A 10,139-nucleotide genomic window follows, 5' to 3' on the forward strand; every position below is an offset into this window, starting at 1 on the left:
GCAAAACTGCTACAGCTCCTTCAAGTTGGATGGGTTCTGCTTGTGTACTGCAATCTTTAAGTCATACCACAGATTCTCAATTGGATTGAGGTCTGGGCTTTGACTAGACCATTCCAAGACATTTAAATGTTTCCCCTTAAACTACTTGAGTGTTGCTTTAGCAGTATGCTTAGGGTCATTGTCCTGCTGGAAGGTGAACCTCCATCCCGGTCTCAAATCTCTGGAAGACTGAAACAGGTTTCCCTCAAGAATTTCCCTGTATTTAGCGCCACCCATCATTCCTTCAATTCTGACAAGTTTCCCAGTCCCTGACGATGAAAAACATTGGATGGTGTTCTCGGGGTGCTGAGAGGTGTTGGGTTTGCGCCAGACATAGCGTTTTCCTTGATGGCCAAAAAGCTCAATTTTAGTCTCATCTGACCAGAGTACCTTCTTCCATATGTTTGGGGAGTCTCCCACATGCCTTTTGGCGAACACCAAACGTGTTTGCTTATTTTTTTCTTTAAGCAATGGCTTTTTTCTGGCCACTCTTCCATAAAGCCCAGCTCTGTGGAGTGTACGGCTTAAAGTGGTCCTATGGACAGATACTCCAATCTTCGCTGTGGAGCTTTGCAGCTCCTTCAGGGTTATCTTTGGTCTCTTTGTTGCCTCTCTGATTAATGCCCTCCTTGCCTGGTCCGTGAGTTTTGGTGGGCGGCCCTCTCTTAGCAGGTTTGTTGTGGTGCCATATTCTTTCAATTTTTTAATAATGGATTTAATGGTGCTCCGTGGGATGTTCAAAGTTTCAGATATTTTTTTATAACCCAAACCTGATCTGTACTTCTCCACAACTTTGTCCCTGACCTGTTTGGAGAGCTCCTTGGTCTTCATGGTGCCGCTTGCTTGGTGGTGCCCCATGCTTAGTGGTGTTGCAGACTCTGGGGCCTTTCAGAACAGGTGTATATATACTGAGATCATGTGACAGATCATGTGACACTTAGATTGCACACAGGTGGACTTTATTTAACTAATTATGTAACTTCTGAAGGTAATTGGTTGCACCAGATCTTATTTAGGGGCTTCATAGCAAAGGGGGTGAATACATATGCACGCACCACTTTCGTTATTTATTTTCATTTCACTTCACCAATTTGGACTATTTTGTGTATGTCCATTACATGAAATCCAAATAAAAATCCATTTAAATTACAGGTTGTAATGCAACAAAATAGGAAAAATGCCAAGGGGGATGAATACTTTTGCAAGGCATTGTATACAGTTCCAGTCAAAAGTTTGGACACACCAACTCATTCAAGGATTTTTCTTTATTTTTACTATTTTTTACATTGTAGAATAATAGTGAAGACATCAAAACTATGAAAGAACACATATGGAATCATGTAGTAACCCAAAAAGTGTTAAACAAATGAAAATATATTTTCTATTTGAGATTCTTCAAATAGCCACCCTTGGTAAATAAAGAAAAACCCTTGAATGAGTAGACGTGTCCAAACTCTTGACTGGTAGTGTGTCTATATATTAAAATCAATTTTCAACTGTTCAGAGCTGCCCTTCATAATGTCATTAAAACCCACATGGACTACGATATAATTGATTGCCATGTCCTGACGTAGTACATTCGGGAGCAGCTTAGTAATGTCATTTACTCGAGATCCGGGATAGGACATTGTTTTTGCACCAGGAATGGTCACATTTCTTACCATGGAGCTGCCCAAAATCACAGTTGACGAGAAGGATGAGGTTAAGAGTTTAGATGAAAACCAAGATACTTGGTCGTTGTTACCACTGGTACTTACTGTCCCCATAGGATGGGTGGTGCAGGTTGTAGAGGGTCTTCCAGCTGCTTTGCCTCCAAGATCATGGAAGTGTCCTCCTGGATGCTGGTTAGTGGTATGGCTCGGGACAGCCCCACATCATCACAACCTTTGGGGTTGACACGTGAAGTAGAAACAGATATGGTGACACCACGCCCGCTTGTGGCACACCAGAGGTCACCTCTGACCAAGGGCTGAATGTGCCATTTGCCAATTTCCAGTTGTCAAAAGATTTTGGACTGAGGTAGATGATATGTTGTCTGGAAATGTAGAATGTATGTATCCCACTTTGTCCTGTAGTGTGCCTGATAGGAAGTAGGGTGGACAATATCCATTACGCATTATTGCATTGGCCTTCCTATTAGTCAAATGGACAACACTTATAAATTGGAAAGTGCGTAGACCACAGTGCTTCAGCATGGACATTAAGGTTAAGGGGATTCATGGACTTATTGACTATGGAACGAGCGGCATCGGCCCTCCAAGACTATGACAAAGGACTAGAAGGTCTTTGGGACACTATAATAATATTTGTAAACCATAGAGCACAGCCTAGGATATCAACTGTATATTTGTTTATGAACTGTACCCCCACAGGCTTGACTCCTGCCAGGTCACACAGGATGCCTGGCTTGCTGTGGCAGGGCTCATTGGGCGTCCTGTGTGTCCTGGTAGGACCCAGCATGGCACTGACTGGTTGGCATTACTCACCATGGCCCAGGAGTAGTCCATTGCGGCAAAATGGACGTGGGGCACCTCCTTACAACATACAAGACACAAACACCCCGTGAGAACCCTCTGCGGCAATGACAAGGTGGGATCGTGTAGTGCTAGCCAGGGAAGGCCCAACACAACAGGGACATCAGGGGACTCAATAACATAAAAGGTGATTTGCTCCCTATGGGTCTCCTGCATAATCATCGTGACTGGTGCTGTAACCTCCCTAACGACACCTGACCCTAATGGTCGACTGTCAAGTGCTTTGATGGGCAATGGAATGGGTAGGGGAACCAATGTAATACATAGACTATTAGCTAAAGACCTGTCCATAAAGTTCCCAGCTGAGCCTGAATCGACCAGCTCCTTACACTGAGGACGTGGATGGCGAAGTGCACATCAGAGGGCTCTGAACGACTGTGGGTTTGCGCTACCTGGGGTGATGCGAGAGTGCCCTTCCTGCCGCTTCCAGACACAGAAGAACTCGGACGACAGTGTGCAGCAGAATGTCCTCTCTTGCCACAAGAGTGACACTGGATCTGTCATCCTCCGTTCTCCCGGATTGCTGCACAACCCAGCTCAATCAGAACTTGATCAGTGTTTAGGGGGGGGGGGGGTGAAACGGGCAGGACTCTTCCAGGACGTCCTTCGAAGCCAGCAGATTGTCCAACCGGATGGCCATGTCCACCAGTTGGTTGAAGGCAGTGGCGGCTCCTGAAAAAATTCTCAGGAGGGGCAATTTTTCTGATGATTTAGGTGACCTACACACATTTTAAAAAATATATGTCCAGCAACAACATGAAGACAGGGGCAGCATATAAGTCAATACCAGAAGCATTTATTGACTGATCTGGGGAGATGGATTCCAGTTTCTGTGACAGATTATAAATAATCTCTGATGCCTTTGTTATATTAGCTTTTGGTTGAATGTACTGTCGTAGTAAATATATAATGTTATAGCTTGGTCTGACTAAAATCTTGTGCATGACCCATTTTGTGTTGGGGGTTTGTTTTCAATCAATGCTGTTCCTATCCTATAACAATGGACAAAAGAGTCCTATCTTGTCAGCCTTGTCAGCAGGTGGCCAAGGACAACACCCACGCCATAGGTCTCTCAGTTCTTCCAACTCACGAGTTCTTGCTCTGAGGACACACACACACACACACACACACACACATCATCACTGATAACACACACACACACACACATCATCACTGTTAAACACACACACACACACACACAAAAATCCCCTCTCTTTAGGCTGAACATTTGAAGACAGAGAACCCGACTCAGAGCCAATGCAACAGTGGAGGGGACCTCGCCCAACTCATCAGGACCAATCAGAAGATCAGAACTACTAGATTCAACCTACATCATTTATTGTATAAAATGTCTGCACACAATGTTTTCGGGGCTCTCTTCTCCCTAAGAGTTTGACGAACGAGTCCGTGCACGCGATTCCAGATATCTTTACCTCTGAATAAACTGCCTTTATTATACCATATCCACCCTGTCCAAAGTCTCTACTTGGTCTCAGTTCTCCAGTAAACTTGTGATTATCAACAGTACACAACGGTAACAAACAATTGGGGGAACTCACGGGGCAGATAGTAAGGTCGCAATGACACAGAAAGCAGTTCAATGTCGGGGTACAGAGTCGCTCTCTTACCAGGATCGCGGTCCGCTCTGACCAGGGTGAAGCCAGCCGGCTCCACTTCTCTGTCAGGGACTCTGTCATCCAGCCAAGTCTCCCAGCTGTATTGGGATTCCGCTGCCAGCAGCGTTTTCATTATTTAGTCCGTTCGTAGCGGGTATGTACACGATCAACAAGATCAGTCCAAAACCAACCACTGGAAATCCATGGTTGGCAGAATGTTTGTAAACTAAGTCTACAAATTAAAAACATAAAATAACGCCACACTGCAGGTCGCAACAGAGACGCTGCTAGCCGCTATTGTCTTAGTTACGTTCATGGTTACGTCACGTATGACGAAAGCGCGTAAGTGCAAGCCCACAGACACCCATAGAGAATGTATTGAAAGCTTTGAAATTTGAAAAAAATAGATTTTACATGACAGGCTATGAGAGACTTCTGGGCGATTTTCAACTTGACTGAAATCGCCCCAAAAACGGGCGGGGCCATTTGAAGCACGACTTTAGCCTGATTTGACATTTAGTGGCTGGCAGATCAGACGTGAACACTGATAACTACTGTTGCCGTGATATAATTGATTAGAAAAAAAATCCCTTCCTTTTCCCGTTTGGCAGTGCGTCGCCCATATCGCCCTATTGAACAGGCCGTCCCTGGTTGAAGGTCAATGTGGTGTCCCAGCAGGCTAGCTCCCTTCGGACGTGCTCTCGCAGGCTGCACCTGAAGCGGTCAATGTTCCACCCGGACCCAGCCGCTACAGTTCTAAACACCAGGGCAAAGTCCTGTGCGGTCCTCGTCCCCTGCCTCAGATGGACCAGCCGCTCGCCGGCCTCTCTTCCTTCGGGAGGGTGATCGAAGACTGCCCGGAAGAAGCGAGTGAACTCCCCGTAGTTGTCCAATGCGTCTCCTCCTTCACTCCAGACCGCGTTGGCCCACTCCAGGGCTTTCCCCAAGAGGCAGGAGTAAATGTGTTTTTGTGAAATTTTCTGTGTAAATTGTTCAACGTAGTCCTTGTGCATAGAGTTTTTTGTGTTTGGCACACATTTTAAAGTGAAAGATCGGAGTCAAAGTGTTTTCCATTACTGTGAACTGCCCAGGCTCTAGTTTTATCTTATCTTGATTATTGCCCAGTCATAAGGTCAGGTGCTGCAAAGAAGGACCTAGAAAGAAGGACCTGCAGCTGACCCTGAACAGAGTGTTGCTCTTCACTTTAATCAGAGGGCTAATATCAATACTATGCATGCCAGTCTCTCTTGGCTAAAAGTAGAGTTGAGACTGACTGCATCACTTCTTGTTTTTATAAGAAACATTAATGTTTTAAAAATTCCAAATTGTTTGCATAGTGAACTTACACACAACACTGACACACACACTTACCCCATTTCCAAATGCCTGAATGTACGACGTTCATCTGTACAAACAATAATATGCAAGTATAAACACCATGGGAACACGCAGCCGTCATACTGCTCAGGAAGGAGACACGTTCTGTCTCCTAGAGATGAACGTACTTTGGTGCGAAAAGTGCAAATCAATCCCAAAACAACCGCAAAGGACCTTGTGAAGATGCTGGAGGAAACAGGTACAAAATGATCTATATCCACAGTAAAACGAGTCCTATATTGACATAACCTGAAAGGCCATTCAGCAAGGAAGAAGCCACTGCTCCATAGCCAGTATCCACTTCCTCAAAAAAGTCTGAATGAATCTAAGATAACTCAAGAAATCTGTCATACACTTTTACCTTTTTGCAGAGGAGATCTTAGTCGTGCAATTTTACATCTAACTAAGATGTTTGGTGCAGTATTTCTCAATGAAGAAATGTCCATGGAAATGAGTAATCTCTTGTTGAATGACAACAAAGACTTTATTGAAGAATCTCTACTGTTGACCATATGCCTGCGAAAGGGCGTAGACTTCGGCTACCAACTTCGGCTTGCCTACAGACAAAATGTTGTGTGCCTGAACAGCCGAAAAAAACCTCACCGAAGTCCAAAACTAACAGAAATGTCACAAAATGTCATAATAATATATGGACGAACTCTTCCGAACTGTTTCGGATGGGAAGAATAGACATGACCGTTTCAGTTGACATTTGACAGTGGGTGGACTGGCGGCCAACTTTGTGGTAGCAATTAGAAGTAAAAATGGCAATTCAATTTAAATGTCAACCGTGTACCAGCTAAATTGCAGTGGTCTAAATTGCCTTGCCTGATGGTTATTCTACAAAGTCAAAAAGCGAAACTAAGAAGAAGCGAGGCTCGAGGTGGTGTTAGGAACAGACTACGGAGGCAGGGATAGCCGTCACCCGCTCCCGGTGATCACCCTGTCAAATGTGCGGCCACTAAATAATACATTGGATGAACTAGTGGCAAGGGCTACATTTGAAGAGGACATTAGGAGAAGTAATTTAATTTGCTTTACAGAAACGTGGCTCAAGCAGGACAATATTGATGTGAAAATGGATACACTGTTATTAGAGCAGATCGAGACAGAACAACATCACATAAATAAATAGGCGGGGGGCTATGTGTCTTTGTATATAATACGTGGGCCATGCAGAATGTGATTGAACAAGTGTGCACCAGAGACTGAGATTCTCGTTGTATCATTCAGGCCATTCTATCTACCACGCGAGTTTGGACAGATTACCATTATTCTGGTCTATGTGACTGGAGCTCACAATAAGGAAACTGCTGATAGGATTACGAACTGTTTCAATGCTGCAGTTTCACAATCAGCTGACCAGACAGTATTTGTGCTTGGGGATTTTAATATGCTCTCCCTCTCCGCGCACCTCTCCACTCTGCAACAGTATGTCACATGTCCAACTCGCTCAACTCGCATCCTGGACCAGTGTTATGGCAACGTAGATGACGCATACAAGGCAGTGTGCAGAGCACCAATCGGGAAATCAGACCATAACATCCTACGGAGATACAGGCAGCAGGTGAAACGTGAAAAACCTGTAGAGAAATCCATTCAGGTATGGACAGAGGAGAGCAGGGAGGAGCTCAAGTATTGCTGTGACGTCACAGACTGGGAGTTGTTCTTTGACTCGTGCAGGGATCCCCACAAGTTGACAGACAGCATCACATCATACATCCAGTTCTGTGATTAACACACAAACTGTCAGAATATTTTCCAACAACAAGCCCTGGGTGTCTAAGGATTTGAATATGTGCCTCAATGAAAGGAAGTTTGCGTTCCTGAAAGGAGATACTGATGCTGTATACGAGAAAGAAAATGAATTCAGGTCAAAAATGTGGAAAGCTAAAAAGGACTTTAAGGATAAAGTGGAGCAAAGGTTCTGTCCAGCCAATCCAAGACAAGCATGGGAGGGGCTTAATGCAATGATGGGAAGAAACGGACTACGGGGCAAAGTACTGAAGGTCTGCGCCGACCAGCTCAAGGGAGTCTTTACACAACTGTTTCAACTCCTGCTGAGCACCTGCACAGTGCCAAACTCCTGGAAGGTGTCGACCATTGTACCGACCAGTGCCTAAGAAGTCAGGGGCTAAATCATCAAATGACTTTTGACCTGTGGCCCTCACGCCCCTTCTGGCCAAATGCATGGAAAGGGTTGTCAGTAAGCACCTTACCCTGTCCATAGCAGATCAACTGGACCCGTTACAGTTTGCCTATAAGGCACAGAGGGGGACTGAGGATGCTACCCTGACCTTGGTGAACACGGTGGCTAGTCACCTTCAACATGCAAAATCATATGCACACATTTTATTTATTGATTTTAGTTCAGCTTTCAATACAATGCAAATACACACACTGCTGAAACGACTGCTGGACCTGAATTTCTATGGAGGCCTCGCAGGTTGGATCGAGGACTTTTTTTTTGACCGCCCACAGAAGGTCCTCATGAATGGGGCCCTCTCTGATGAACTGACCCTGAACACAGGGTCGCCCCAGGTGTGTGTCCTTTCACCGTTGTTGTTCTCTATCTACACTAATGAGATGAAGATCCAAGGAAACAAAGTGAGCCTTTTCAAGTACGCGGATGAAATGGCTCTGATGGGACTCTTTTTTAAAGATGCAACGTGATAGGCACAGCTATTTTAAACAACAACCTTCAAGAATGGTGCCACTCAAGTGCCCTCCATATCACTGTGGAAAAGACAAAGGAGCTGATCATCAATGGCAACAACTTGCCGATGTCCCAACCACTCTCTCTGAATGACCAACCTAGGGACACAAATAACAAGCTGAGCTTTTACAGTAGAATGCAGACTGTATTTTAAAAGAAAGCAAGCCAGCGCCTGTTTTTAATCAGGAAATTGAAGGGGTTTGGGGTCAGCAAGGATGTTCTGGAGAGGGTGTACAGCAGCTTGGTGGAGAGCATCCTCATGTTCAATATGACAGTCTGGTATGGTCATCTGAGCATGAGGAGCAAAAGCAAACTAACCAGAATAGTAAACACAGCCAGCAAAGTAATTGGTCGACCACAAGCACATTTGAGCAGTCCGTTCCACAAGGCAACCAAAAAGAAGGCACTGGTTGACGTTGGCGACCCCTCCCACCCGCTACACCCTCAGTTTGAGAGGCGTCCCTCTGGCAGGCGCTTCAGAATGCCCATGGCCAAGAAGAACGTGTTCAAACATTCATTTGTTCCAGTATGAAAAATGTATGCACTCACTAACTGTAAGTCACTCTGGGTAAGAGTGTCTGCTAAATGACTAAAATGTAAATGTAAATGTGCTGTTGGAATACTAAATGCAACATAAATTGTCTCGGAATATGTACTTATCTGTTCAGTGCAGTTGGGACAGCGGTCAGTTGTGAGTGAATGTATCAATGTCCTCTATGTTTTTAGTGTATGCAGTATGATGGACTGAATGGTCTAAATGTGTGTGATGTGAGAATGTATGTGTATGTGATCCTTTTAATGTAAGGTGATGTTAAAGAAAAATTTTCATCCTGGATGGACAATAAAGTTTTATTCTATTCTATTCTATACGTCCATTCTACTAATTATATTTATATTATTGAAATGACGCCCACCCTGTATTCAAGAGCATATTGTGTCTTAACCAATGGCGGGCACAACACAAAAACCTCAGATTATGTAAAGTAGGGTCTAAACTACAACATATGCCAATATGAGAAAAAAAAGAGTTTCAGAATTTTTTGATGACGTTAAAGGTAATAACAATGTCATGATTTTTTTTTCAATAACATTTTTTTCTATAAATGATAAAGTAGTTTGACAACCCTGTAAGCTTTTAAATTATGTCAAACTCTACCGTTTATCTTTTCTGGTGATGAAGACACGGATGTCTCATGGTATGGTGGGGTATGCAAAATAGGTCAACTTTGAGCACCTCTTATCTTCTGATAAAGGATGCTGTCAAAAAGTGATTGAATTCATATGGCTTTACCCTCAATGAATTAGTCAGGGAGTTATGTAGTAGGGTTCTTTATTACAGCTGACTGTGATTTAAATTATACGGCTTTAAACTATCCATAAAATGCCATATTTTCTAAAATAAGCTACCTTACCAGTCTTCATTCATGAGAGATAAATACTGTATGTGGCTGCGTCTTTGTTGTAGCGAAAATAGACTTTTCCATAGAGGGCCAGATGGTCCACTGTATCATCAGACTTTTTCTGTGCTGATATCTCTATCCAGGGCCGGGCGACAAAAATAGATACATGCACACCTCCACGCCCACAGTTCCTTGTTCCAGAGCTCTGCTCTCACTTCAAAACAGAGAACAAACTTGCAAACTGTAGTTTGAGCATCCCAAGGACACAGTATGTGATGCCTTTAAAAACTTTTCTCAAAGACTGTTTGTACTGTATAGGAAGTCAAAGGTGAAGGGTACTGTTTAGTAAGATACTGTGGATGGCTAAAACATGTATATTAAAAATATATGATGAGTCATGAAAAAATCTATTCGGATAAAAACCCATGCTACAGTATCACAGGACATTTCACAATAT

This window comes from Coregonus lavaretus (genome assembly GCF_964263955.1).
Source record: "Coregonus lavaretus genome assembly, chromosome: 10".
Taxonomy (NCBI): Eukaryota; Metazoa; Chordata; class Actinopteri; order Salmoniformes; family Salmonidae; genus Coregonus; species Coregonus lavaretus.